The sequence below is a fragment of the Coffea arabica genome, chromosome 2c (genome assembly GCF_036785885.1).
Source record: "Coffea arabica cultivar ET-39 chromosome 2c, Coffea Arabica ET-39 HiFi, whole genome shotgun sequence".
Lineage (NCBI taxonomy): Eukaryota > Viridiplantae > Streptophyta > Magnoliopsida > Gentianales > Rubiaceae > Coffea > Coffea arabica.
Window position 1 is genome coordinate 67,232,488 of NC_092312.1, and position 14,199 is coordinate 67,246,686.

Below are 14,199 nucleotides of genomic sequence, written 5' to 3' on the forward strand. Positions count from 1 at the left end.
AGACCTCCAAGGCCAAATCATGCATTTTCATGATCAAAAATGGAAAACTACACGAAAACAGAATTCTGGGCGCGAAACAGGTTTCATGGACAGTCAAGGGTATTTCGGTCATTTCACATGATACAGTGGTCGGATCAAGCTGAAATTTTTCAGGCAACTAGTTATACTATTGGCTACAAATTTCATGTTTTGGCCAAAGTCTAATTCAGTAAGGATCATGGTGAAAAGTCACGGTCAGATTGGATGAAATGACAACCCTGTTCGCTGAACTCCTACCTAAACCAGTCTGGGTATTTCCGTCTTATTTCAGGATACCAAGCTCGGATTGGGTTAAATATTTACAGGCAACTATAAAACATCATTCTCTATAACTTTCATGTTTTGTGCTAAGACCAATTCGGCCTCTAACTAGGTGTAACAGTACCGGGCAGAATTGAAGAAACTAGAAACCCTAATCTGAAATTCATGCATTCAAGTGCTAATCTTCCATAAAATCACATCTTTAACCAACATAAACCATTAATTTTGGCATTAACAAGATCAAAGAGGGAATTCCTTAGCTACTCACCTTGAAACCTCAAGAAAAGAAGCACTTTAGCACCTCCTCTTTCCAAACCACTCCACCACCTTCCACAATCCTACCTAGCTAGGGAGTTTTATGGAGTGATTTCAAGTTTGGATGGTTGGATCACAAGATTTGTGCAAGAAATGGATGAAGTAGTTGAAGCCTTCTCTTTCCTTTCCTCTCTAAGAAATTCGGCCAAAGCAAGACAAAATGAAGATGATTTTTGGTCCAAATTGGTATTTAGTAAAGTTAGGAATTAGTAGTCAAAGTCCAAGTTCCAACCATGTGAAGACACCTAGCATCCCTTTTTGTTAAACTTATCCTTTTGTCTCTCCATCATTAACCATCTAAGCAACCTCTAATTATCTCTTAACATCTAGCAAATTAAACCCAGTACACAAAATTTAACCTAATTGGCCCAATTTTACCGAACTTACTGCACTAGCGAGTCCCACGCCCGATATACGCTCCAAAAATCTCATGAATTAAATTATACTAGAAAAATAATTTAAAACCCTATTTGTTCATAAAAATTATCTAGAAAATTTTCCTAATAAAGAAAATGCATAAGAAGCGTGCAAATAAATAAAATAAAGCCTAAAAAAAAGAAATTTTACGGGTTCTCACACAAAAACTATGGAACATGCACAAAATTTCAAATTCATTTTCAACCCCCATCTCTACTATTTTAACCCTTTTCATATTATCACATTTCAAATTAGTACTATTATCACTATGACTATTACTACCATCAATCCCTAAATTCTAAAACCTCAATCGAAATTTAAAAAATTTGTATTGTTAAACTCAAAAAATTTTAATAACCGCTTCAATATAACATCCTATCCTTCAACTATTGAAGTATCAATATGAACCCTATCCTTTTTAAACCCAATTTACATATTCTTCTATTTATCTTCAGATCCTCCAAGTAAAGCTAAAATTAATTTTTAATATATTATTATTTTGTTTTGGACATGATCGATTATTCCACAGTGAATTTTATTTTTGTTTCCATTAAATGTCTAATTGTGTGATGCATTCATATGAACAAGATTAGTAATGAATTGTTTAATTGAATGAAAAAATGTTAATATATTAAGACTATTATGGTCATTTTATAGGGCCAAAAGAGGTATGTGTAATATTGAAAACCTCAAGGGTACTAGGTGAAATTGTTAGAAACCTCAAGGGAGGTTTTTGAAATTATCCCTTAATTTTTCACTAACTAATGAGTTAAAGGCTTAGGCCCACATTTTTTTACTAGTAAGATAACTTTTGTCAGATAGAGAAAATTGAATTTTGATGAGAAATACATTTTCATTTTGGATAAGTGATAATACATTTAGGACAAACCAAAAAGGAAAGCATGGTACAAACATCTTAACAAACACTAAATGGACAAGTAAATATCTTAAATGAATTTTAGCAAGAGAAAGGCTGAAATTCTCTATTTCAACCAAATTTAACCATTGTCATAAGCTAGTTTCAATTTCTCAAAGCCTACACTTCACCAAACAAACAAACATATGAAATAGGAAAATGCTAATGCTTTCGATCAATAACTTGTGTCATAATATTTCTTCTGGTTATAAATCTTAACACCTTGTAGAGAAAAAAGATGATGAGTTCACCAATGGTATGGATTCAAACAAATTTCTAGACTTTAAATTGTCAGCCTACTCCAAGATGGTAGAGGCAAGTGGTGACCTCATCAAACAACTTAGACAAAGCCAATGGGTATGACTACCTGCACTGGTAGCTAGAAGGTGTCAGGAAGAACTGGAAGCAAATGAGGACGCAGAAGCTATCAGCAAGGAACGTGAATAGGAAGAGAAGCACAACGTTGGATGAGCAAAGGAATAAGGAGAGAAAGATAAAGAAGGCGTATCAGGAGAGGATGAAGGACCTCAAGGAGAAGATAAAGGCAAAACAAGGTGCAGGAGAGAAAGAAGATGGAGTAGAGAGAGAAGAGAAAACCTTACCATTATTGACCACATACTAGGCTTTGTGCCCCACAGCTTCTATGGGGCATCGATTAGTGATTATATTAGGGTAATGTAAGATTTATTTAATACGTATAGTTAGATTGTTGTGTATGATAATGGAGTTGGAATTGTGGATAGAGGATACATTGGATTGATTTTTTTATAAATAGATATAGTAAAATTGATGTGACCTGTATTGTGTTTTTTAAAATTAATATGATTTAAGCATTTGATGGATAATATTGGTATTAAAAAATTAAATTTTTTTTATTTTAATTTAGTGGTAAGTAAATATTATTTAAATTAATGGAATATATATTATTTTTTTTAAAGTTGATAGGACAAAGAATTAAGTGGAGAATTACATTGAGAGTGTTATAATTTGGATGTTGTGTGATGAGATAAATTAATAATTTGGAATAACTTGATATTGTAGATTGGTAACATGTGTGTTTGTTAATTAAGTAGGTTTTTTTTTTTTATAAGTGAAGATGATATTGATTTAGTTATGAATGTGTGTGATTGAAATTGATGGAAGTTATATTTTTTAATTAATAGAGTTTGAATAAGTTAGGGATAATATTAATTTTGAGAGCTGAGAGATTTTATATTAATAGTTTATTGATAAATGGATATTATTGAAAGTAAGGTGATGTGTATAAATTTTTTTATAAGAAAGAGAAATGATTGTATATGAAAATTATAGAGTTTAATTACAGTAATTTGCAGTAGAATTTTTAAATATTTATTGTTTGACGTTTATGTGACTTATTTTATGTTACTTAAAGTTGTGGTGAATTTGTATTGATATGTAGATATAGGTATATAACATATTTTTTAATATGCATGTGTGTGTGTATGCATGTTTAGTATTTTATTTGAGGTGATATAATGGTTTGATTTTTTTTAGTGTTTAGATTTTTTGTGGTTTTGTCTGTTTGTTATATTTTATTTTTTGTTTATTTACATATGTATATATATATATGGATATTTAATATTTTATTTGAGCTTGTATGATTGTTTAATATTGTTTTAGTGTTTATATCTTTTCTAGCTTTGTTTGTTTGTTATATATGTGGTGTTCTTATTTGTGTTGTGATCCATGTGTGAATATGAATTTTTTTGAGTTGCATCATGTATATTTTTGTCCATATATATATATATATATATATATAGGGCCATGGTTTTAAATATTTGTATGTGAATTTGTGGTAGTTTGGCTATTTTTGTTATAGTTTCGAAGAAAATTTTATCTTTTTTATTTTATTTTTTAGTAGTATATTTTTAAATTTTTTAATTTTTTAAGTGGGTTGTTTTTTGGGTATATTGTAAAGTTGGATAATGAGAGAAATTTAATAGTTGGTGAGAAAATTCTGATTTTGCTACAGTGAAGATAGACAATTTAGGGAAATATAATTTTTATGTATATATTTTCCTATATTTTCTAGACAATCAATATTTTTGTCCATACATATATATATTGTAGAAAATTAATATATATAAAAACGCACACAAAGAAAGTGCAAGGATACATAAATTATATAAATTTGTATAACAGAGGCCAAAAAAATTTGCATCTGCATCGCGGAATTGAGGGTGGCGGCTGCAGTGGTACAACAAATAAAAGGACAAAATTGACAACAAAATTACAAAGAAACCAGGACAAAAGGGCATAATTGAAATAATTGACAAAAGAAAAAATGAGAAAGGAAGCTACAACCGACAAAGCGGTTCACAAGAGGCCCCATATAATGATAAAAGACGGGAAAGGCCAAAATTAGGCCCAAAATCACATTGAAAACAAGACAATTCACTATAGGTGAAGTGTAACAGCCCCACCTTCCCCTAAGGCGAACCAAAGGGGTTAGCGGACTGCCTGCCCAACTCTCGCCAGGACTAACGGACCAGTTTACGTCGATCTATTACGTTCCGGAATATACCATTGCGCGCAAACAAGTCAAAATCACAAAAATAAAAATAAAAAAAACGAAGAAAATCGAAACCGATGATGAACAGTACCGGCCACTTCAAAATCCAGATACTAGGCCGAGAGTAGCCAAAATTTTTCTTTTGCCGTTTGAAATACGAGTTGATCCGAAATTCAACCAAATATCAACCAAACATACATACATTGAAATGTAACATTTTCAAGCCAAAGCGGCATATCAAACCATTCATTACGAATATACATGTTCGGTTTGCCAATCAAAAGAAAGTGAACCCAATACACATTAGGGTTTCATTCGAAGAGCTATTCAAAAGATACATTTACATGAGCTCAACTTGCTAGTACAACCTTTCCAAAAGTGATCATTTTCCTGTAAGGAAAACAAATGGAACGGAATGAGCTTAAGCCCAGTGAGTTACTACCACATAAGCAACAAAGATCACATAAGCATAATCTTTCATTTCAAGTACACAATTAAGAAGTAAAACAAGTCGGTAAAAGGATACGGACGGCTCTCAAGAGCCCATTTCCACGCTTACATTCTTGATCCAATCTCATTGACTCTCCGTCAATGTTTATGAGTACCAACCGTAGACCTCACTTCACTCCATTCCTTCCACCAAACATACCCCAACCGGGTCCGTACTCCATTCAGTCATTTTGGTAATACTCGAGTATACCGGAACCAAGAGTCTCATTACTACAAGATTCCCCAGTACAGTCCCCGTGGCACGTCAATATTCACGACCAAGCCCTCGCCGGCTCGATCCAATTGATTACCTACGGGATTGAGCTCAGTAATACAGTAAGGCCGTTGGACATTCGTCCCAATGACACCAAATCAGTTTTCCATGAATGGAATTCAATATCTCATATAGCAAGTGCAGTACTTCAGTAAAACGGTAAACAGTCATGAATGGAATCACAAGGGGGTGAGGGCGGTCAAGTACACCCTCACCTCAATCATTTTCAATAGCCATATTAGCCGTCAAGGCATCAAATTCACATATACCAAAGCCACATTGTAACATTTAAGTGAGTAGTATACTCACCAATCAATTAAGTGCTATTTCATGCACTTCCGTCAGGAGAATGTCGTGAACCACCGTCACGCCCTAGAACACGTAAGCAAGTACAATGAGACTCGATAACGAGTCATAAAGCAATGCCAATCACAACCCCAATAGGGTTTTGCAAACATATACAAGCATTATAGCAAACCAGAAAATCAGGAAATGTAACTCATTTGACCCAACAACAAAAACAGTTTTAGCCTCCTAATGCGGTAATGGCACAAAATGCGCTACGCTTATCGGATGAGGGTGTAAAACCCACCATCTCGAAGCTAAAAGACAGGGCTACAATAATGTAGAAGGCCACTCAGTCCAAATCCTAGCACAACTAGGTCAAAAATGCAGAATACCAAACCAGAACCGTAATTGCAGGTTTACAAATCACACTATGCTGTAATTCGTACAACTCAGTCTATACAGGTCCAAATGCATTGATTCCAAAGGAATATGGTAGCTAAGACATCCAGCTACATTTCATCAGAAGACACCAACATCCAAATCCAAAGCAATTCCAGTCAAAATAGCCAAATACAAGTGCAGTTCTGCCATCCTGATCAACCCAGAACAGCAACAGTAAAATCGACATATCTCACTCCACACTACTCCAAATGACCTGAAATTTTACAGGCACTTCAAACTCATCAATACCTACAACTTTCATGTTTTGAGCAAAAGCCAATTCGGCCTCTAACCCTATGATCCAAAACCGGACAGAAAAGGGGGTTATGAAACCCTAACTTTTCTCATTTCAATCCAAACCCAAAATTGGTTGCAATTATCACTAATTCACACCTACTAGAGTCATTACCCCTCATTATCAACCATCATAGATGACCACAACATCACATTCATATTAAACCAGAAAATTCCTCAAAAAAATAAAAACTTCACCAATTCATCACAAACCAAGAAATAAATCACATAATCCATCACTTTGGCTCCCATTAGGCACAAGTTAAACATCATTAAGTATAGGAGGAAGTTTAAGCTTCACTTACCTAGTAAACAAGAGAGAGGGAGTTGTAGGACACCTTAGCTCTCCAAGAAAACTTCACTAATCAACTTACTAGCATCTAATGGAAGGATAATATGGAGTAGAAACTAATTTAGGTAAGTGGTTTGGATGATTTGTGCTAGTTGGGAGCTTGAAAATTGAAGAAATCCTCTTCCTTCTTGAGCTTAAGAGAGCCGGCCATGGAGGAGTAAAAATGAGTGAATTTTGAGCAATTTTTAAGATATTTAACCTTTTGGTCAAAAAAGTCAAAAATTGGAATAGTAACTCTTAAATCCTATCAAATGATACCATAACACTTGGCACTTCATTAATGCATTCCTATCCTTTCTTTTCTCTCTCACATCAATCATTTCACACACTCTACTTATCTCTTAACACCCGATAAATTTTACACAGTATCCGGAATTTAACCTAATTGGCCGAATTTTTCCGAACTTTTCGCACTAGTGGGTCCCACGTCCAATATATATATTCTTAATTTTCTAAAAACTCTCCAATATTAGAAAAATTATCGAAAAACTATAATTACTCATAAAATCCACCAAAAAATATTCCTAAGCCAGAAAATGCAGAAAACATGCAATTAAGGGGAAATAAACCCTAGGAAAAACATTAAGGGAAAAAATACGGGTTCTCACATGAAGCCTCGGCACTTTATGTAGTTTAAGATAAGATAAGATAAGATAATATACTATCCAACATAATAATCACACTTTCTCAAGTAGTTGCAAAATTGATACTATTCACCATCCCCCAAATTTTTACACGCAAGCAATCTTTCACAACATAAATACTCTGCTGCGATTTAGTTTGAGAAATAGAGGTGATATTGCTACAACTAATTTATATGATATAACGCACAGAGCACCATGTGGTTGTTTTTCTTCCAATTGTCTACTACTAGTAGCTACCCTTCTGGTACAAACACTCACAAAATTCTCCACCAAGAATGTCACAAACCTATCAAGTAAGACCCTACCATTATTTAAATAGATAGAAAGAAAATTATTAAAATGGCAATCAACTTGATTAATCAGTTTAAGGACGGATGATGAGATGATGTTAGAGGGGAGAGTAATAATCATGGATCACTAGAATTTTACTCATGCCTTAGCACGGTCTTTTTATTTATTTATTGTGAATTTATACAAATATGAATAATTTAAATATAAAAATTAACAATAGTTGTACATGTTCACTCATATTAATTTTAAAAAATTAATGTATTTTAAATGTTCAATTATTTACTAATTTTTAAAAATTTGTTTTCACACTTTCACTATAATATGTTAGTATAAATCACATAATGTACCCTATATCCAAAATTTGGTAGATATTCTTTTTTATAAATTTTCTTTTGGATAATTTAAATTTTAGAGTGACCATAAACATAGAATTATATATTCATACTTAATTAAGTAGAAAAAGATCTATTAATCCATTTTTCTTCATCAATAAATATTCAATTTTCAATAATATTGATAAATCTATGGTGTATCAGTTAATTCTCTTTTTTATACTAAGTTAATTCAAAATTAAGAAGAGATGATGAACAATTTAAATACTAATCAATGATATGGTGATGAAAGGAAGTAATTTATGGGATATGTAAGATTTCAATAATTGTGATTTAAATAGGTTTTACTATATTTCTATGTAATAATTTGGTAGAAAGTAGATATCATTAAAATAAGATTAGTTATTTTTTAAAGTTATTTTAAAATTAAAGATATTTTTTAAACATATAATATAATCATTGTAATAATTTGATAGAAAGCATATATCGTTAAGATAAGATTAGTTATTTTTTAAAGTTATTTTAAAGTTAGAAATAATTTTTAAACACATTATATAATCCAAATAGGATTCCGTATGGGTAAAGCCCAAGTGACCCATAATCCATTAATTCTCTTCAATTAGGCATGCCACATAGGAGTGAGAAACATTGTGATTAAAATAGCTACTTATATATATATATATATTTGGGTTGTTATATTGGAGATACTCTTTCTCAACCAAAATATTGCATAGTTTAACTTGATGATCCAAAAATACCCTTTTGTTGGTTGTGGAAAAAGATTAAATTGTGATGGTACCGCCGTAGAAGTCCTACAATAGACCCAAAAATGTAGTTTGAGGACTAAATTAGTTAATAAAATCATGAAGGACGAAATTAGTTTTGGGAAAAATGCACTTTTCATCCCTATTGTTTAGGGCGTGGAACAATTTCATTCCTAAAATTTCAATCAAAATACATTTCATCCTTTTAATTTTATAATTTCAACCAATTTCATCCCTGAAGTTTCATGCAAATATATTTCATCCTCATATTTTCATAAATTTGACTAATTGATTGGACCGTCAAGCAATTTGGATGAAATACCATCACTTGACTGCAACATCCTTATTAGTAAAAAAAAATTTGGATTAACAAAAATCTCAAAAATCATATTTTAATTTAATTTCTCCTTTTCTTTAAAAAATTAAGAAATTTTCAGCCACCATTACTCTCTCTTAATCACAAATTGAACAAAAAGATCAAGAGGAAATGAAGTCATGAAGAAGAAACAACCCATTATAGCTAATTGGAGAAAATTTTCAAACAACTCATTGCAACCAATTAGAGAAAAAATTAAAGTGAAAGAAAGAGTTGTTTGAATTGTCATTTATTTGAAAATTTTTATTTTTTTGCATCATATACATGTTTTTCAAATCATGTTTCTATCATCTAATTTTTTTTTTATCTCACATACATCATATCATTAAAAAATATCCCATTTAGACACACTCATTATTATTTGTGTAATTAAATCAATGACCAAATTAATTATTAGCAACACAAATATTAATGGGACATGCTGGTGATGTGATGATATTCCATCCAAATTGGTTAATAATCATTCAATTGTTTTTAATTGATGAAATTTGTGAAGTTATGAGGATGAAATGTGTTTGCATGAAACTATAGAAATGAAATTGATCCAAATTATAAAATTATGAGGATGAAATGTGTTTTGACTGAAACTTTAAGGATGAAATTGTTCAACACTTAAAACATCAGGAATGAAAAGTCCATTTTTTCCAATTAATTTTAGTAAAACTTTAGGAACCAAAATGGTGAAATTCCCTTGGGGTTTTGGTATTGCATATTGTAGGATGTGGCGAGGTGGAGAATTGGGTACCAATGCCTCTAAGCCTCTTAAAAAAATAGAGGCAAAATGATACTTGAGGGACCAGAAGGGGAAAAAGAAGTTAGAAGAAGAATATGTTAATTCAAAGGGGAAGGACTTGAGGTCTCTAGGGAACTTAGGTCTTAGGACCATTTTTTTTTTTTTTTTTTTGAGGACAATGCTATCTTATTCGGTTGTATTTAAATTTACGGTAACATCATAAATTCCTAAAAGTTCAAATTGGGGTTTTCACATAAAAAGCTCAAACTGGGTGATGTTAAAAGGTAATTTATGACAAAATAGATATGGGAAGTTCTACAATCATTGGGTATTTATGAGATTAAATTCACCATTAGATGTAGAATAAGAGTTATCAACCCTTGGATGATTTCAAAAGTTTAAATTATTAGATGATGTGTCAAGGTGTAATTGAATTAAAAATATTGATACAGTACCTAAAAGGGACTGTAGTATTTTTGCCTTATGAAGTGAATTTGAACTCATCTAACAATGGTAAACTATTTATGTAGTAATTTGTAATTGGCTTCTTGAAAATTCCTATTTTTTCTTGTAGTACTTTAAATTGATACTAGTATTAACTATTTAGTCGTGCATTAGCATGAATTTTTTTTTCAATTGTGATTGGTTATCAATTGACACAAGGCACAAATAATTCATGAACAAATTTATAACTTACATATTATTCATATTTATATAAACAAAATTATTGTACTCCAAACATTAAAATACTATATTATTTTTTAGAAATTTTTATACGTAAATTTGTTACAATGTGATAGTATCCATTAAATAGTATAATACAAAAAAAAACATATTTTCTTCGATATAGTAATTTAATTTCTCATGAACATGATTATACACGTAATCATATTAAAAGAGATAAAAAGATTATATCAAATTACCAAATGCAATTATACACCTATTCATAAGTAAAGTTACCATATATGGATAAAAAAGAATAATTCAAGTTTATTAAGAGAGATACAAAAAGATTATATCAAATTACCATATATCATTATTCACCTGCTAATAAGTAAAGTTACCATATATGGATAAAAAAGAATAATTCAAATTTATTAAGAGAGATAAAAGCTGCTGGAAGAGAGAGAAATTATAAGCATAATTGATTGGAAGAGAATTAGATGAAAATGAATGAGTAAACCCAAAGTCAAGTATCCAATTCTCTTTAATTAGGCATGCCACCCATGAGACAGAAATAATTGGAATAAGTAATTTCAAAAGAAAAGAAACTACATTTGTGTCTATATATATATATATATATATATATATATATTATTTCTATTGTAATTTTATGAATAGTATCTTTTTTTTTGTTTATGTTTGAACTTTCCAATTTAGTTTGCAGCACCAATCCAAATTTCAAGGTGACTTCTATCTTGTAACACTGGTGATCAATTGCACTGATATGTAAGTAGAATAAAACACTTAACGAGCATAGATAAAAAATATTTGGATATAGATTTTTTTTCAAATATTATCTTACTTATATCATAAACACATTTTCAACCAATTTCTTAATATTTCCAATCACCTTTTTACCTTACATAATCATATCACAAAAAAACTACAATATTATATCAAATAATTTCCTATCCAAACACACCCATAGTATTTTCTTAATCAAAAATCCTTTCCAAAGCATAATTTTCAAAGCGGAAACTCAAGAATATGAAGACTCGGTTAGCAAAGCCCAATTTGACACCCTCGTTACCAAATTATAAACCTGTGTATTGAACTACATTCAACATGTGCTATCTTGCACTAATAAATATAAAAGCTATAACTTTTTGGTCTAACAAATTTCAATATTTAATGAAGAAGCAAGGATGAAATTTGAACACAAAATGGAGAACATATCAGAGAAATTTAGGGTGAAAAACTCAAATAGTTTTCAACCTAAATATGTAGAGAAATGGAAGGAAATGAGAGCTATTAAAAATTCTTACAATGTCATTTTTTGCCTGCTAATACACATCAAAATATATAAGTAGAAAGATGAACTTGTATAAGTCAAATATTAGTTTTTTTTTCTGTTTTATTCTTTCTAAAAGACAAAAACGAGAAGTATGAACTTTACATGTGGGTGCAAGTATACAGTTTGGGATAGTTCCTTATTAATACTTATAAGCATTTTAGTACATCATGTCACGAAGTAAAATTGTTTCACCAAAAAAAAAAAAAAGGCAACCCTTGCTAGGAATACTTACGTACTATAAAACAAGGAACTTTCAATCTACTTCCCAACTTGACAAAAAAAATATATAGATATATAATAGAATAACTCACAAAATACTTCAAACTGCAATTTGGTGGTAAGACGATTCGCTTGTAATATATTGATCACAAATTCAAGTCATTGATGAGGAAAGTTGGAACCACTATTGATTCTCTTTAATTAAAAAAAAAAACTTAAAAGCTACCAAGAGTAATAGTAACAAGTTGGAGCCACTGTTGATCCTCTTTAGTTAAAAAAAAAAAAAAAAAATTTCAAAGCTGCCAAGAGTAATAGAAACAAATAGTGAAGCACTTGCATAAACACCTCGTTAACATATAAGAATTTAAATCTATTTGTTGAGTGTGTGTTTTCTGTTGTTAAACATAGAATGTGTTTGCAATGCACATTATTATACTTTATTTACACACACTGATTTGCATGTATCATCAACACATTTTTCAATCACCTTTTTATCTCACATACATCACATCAAAAAAGTGCTACAGTATTTTCTTATAAAATTATCTCAAAATCCAAACACACTAATAGTGGTTGTTAGTAGTTCTTATATACCATGTTTTGAGCATACTTTATTTGTAGGCGCTTAGTTGAAAAATGCATTTTTTGTTGATATTAAAAATATTATCTATTCTTTGGTATATTAAAATAACTTGTTGAATTAAAAATATCATGGTTGAAGAAATGTAAGTTTGAAATTCTAATATTAAAAAATGACATAGATTAAGTGGAAGATTAAGTTTTAGAACTTAAAATATAATAAGGGTAAAAATTGGAATCACATATAAGTCACAAAAATTGTAAACACCATAAGCATGCTCAATCTTTATACCTATTATGGATAGACTAGTGGTTAAGGAACATTTTATGTATGTAAGCAATTAAAATTATGGTCATTTGAATTTTTTTGGTGAATAGTTTTTCACTCTAAAAGTTATTTTCTAAAGTTTTTGATGATATGGTAAAAATTTTAATTTTTTGTATAGTGTTTAGTTATTTGATACTTGATTTTGATTATGGGACAAAACTACCTTGAAGCAATTAGTTTTATATTTGAGGCAAAAAATAAATATTTTTGGTAGGGACACTACAAAAAGAAGTTCAAAAGAGGACGAATGTGTACTAACACCACATAGTGATATTCTCATTTTATATATTATCTATATACATAGATGGTACAAATTGTTTATTTGTGAACTATTCTTTAATGCACTACAAATTTATACAAAAATAATAACTTCATGCTTATTTTTATTTATAGAAAATAGTTGGTGTAAGTTTTCTTTACTCTATTTTGGAGAATGCTAGCTGTTAAAGTTATTTTGTCCCTAAAGCTAAGTGTTTTAGACATTTAAGTTGTTAAAAGAGTCCAAACCTTGGGTATTTGTCATTTGAGTTAATTAAATAAAATGAGAGTGCTTAAATCTAATGGTAGTGTGTCAAAATTATTTATTTTTTAGATACTTTTCTAACTTGAATTTCTTTAGTTCTTTTGTTTTCCCTTCTAAGTCCTAACTTGCAAATAAGGCAAGCATCAAAATGTCATTTCTTACCTTTAACTTTATCATGTTCTTATATTCTTCTTTTTGTCAATCCACAATGTCAATTCCTTGTGCTACTACCTAGAGGCGTGTAGGGGGGGGGGGGGGGGGGGAAACCTAGAGGCACTTCTAAGGTTCCAAACCCAAAGTCTATACTAGATGTAAAGCTTTTGAGGAGTTCCTTCTGCTAAGAACTGGAGGCACTCGTAACCCTCCAAATCTCGAATCTATCATGTACACAAAGATTAAAAGAAACTCTTACCGTTGGCTTCTATCTCATCTTTTGAATCATAGTTTTCCTTTCATTAAATAAATTTTACACTAGATCCACTGCAATAAAGTGATTAGCTCATAATAACTCTTAAGTTCTAATAACTCACATTTCTTAACCTAAAAAATGTGACAAAAAAAATTAGAAAAATATTATTATTTGCACTACATATTTTGTTATTTACACTTCCATTATTTGTTCTATCATATAGTCTAATCAATGAAAATTATATAATAAAAATGATAGTAGGAGTGCAAATAATAAGAAGCGAGTGTAAATAACATTTTCCAAAATTATCCTCCTTTTTTCTATTCCACTCATTTACATTTTACAAAAGGGTATTCCAACTAGTT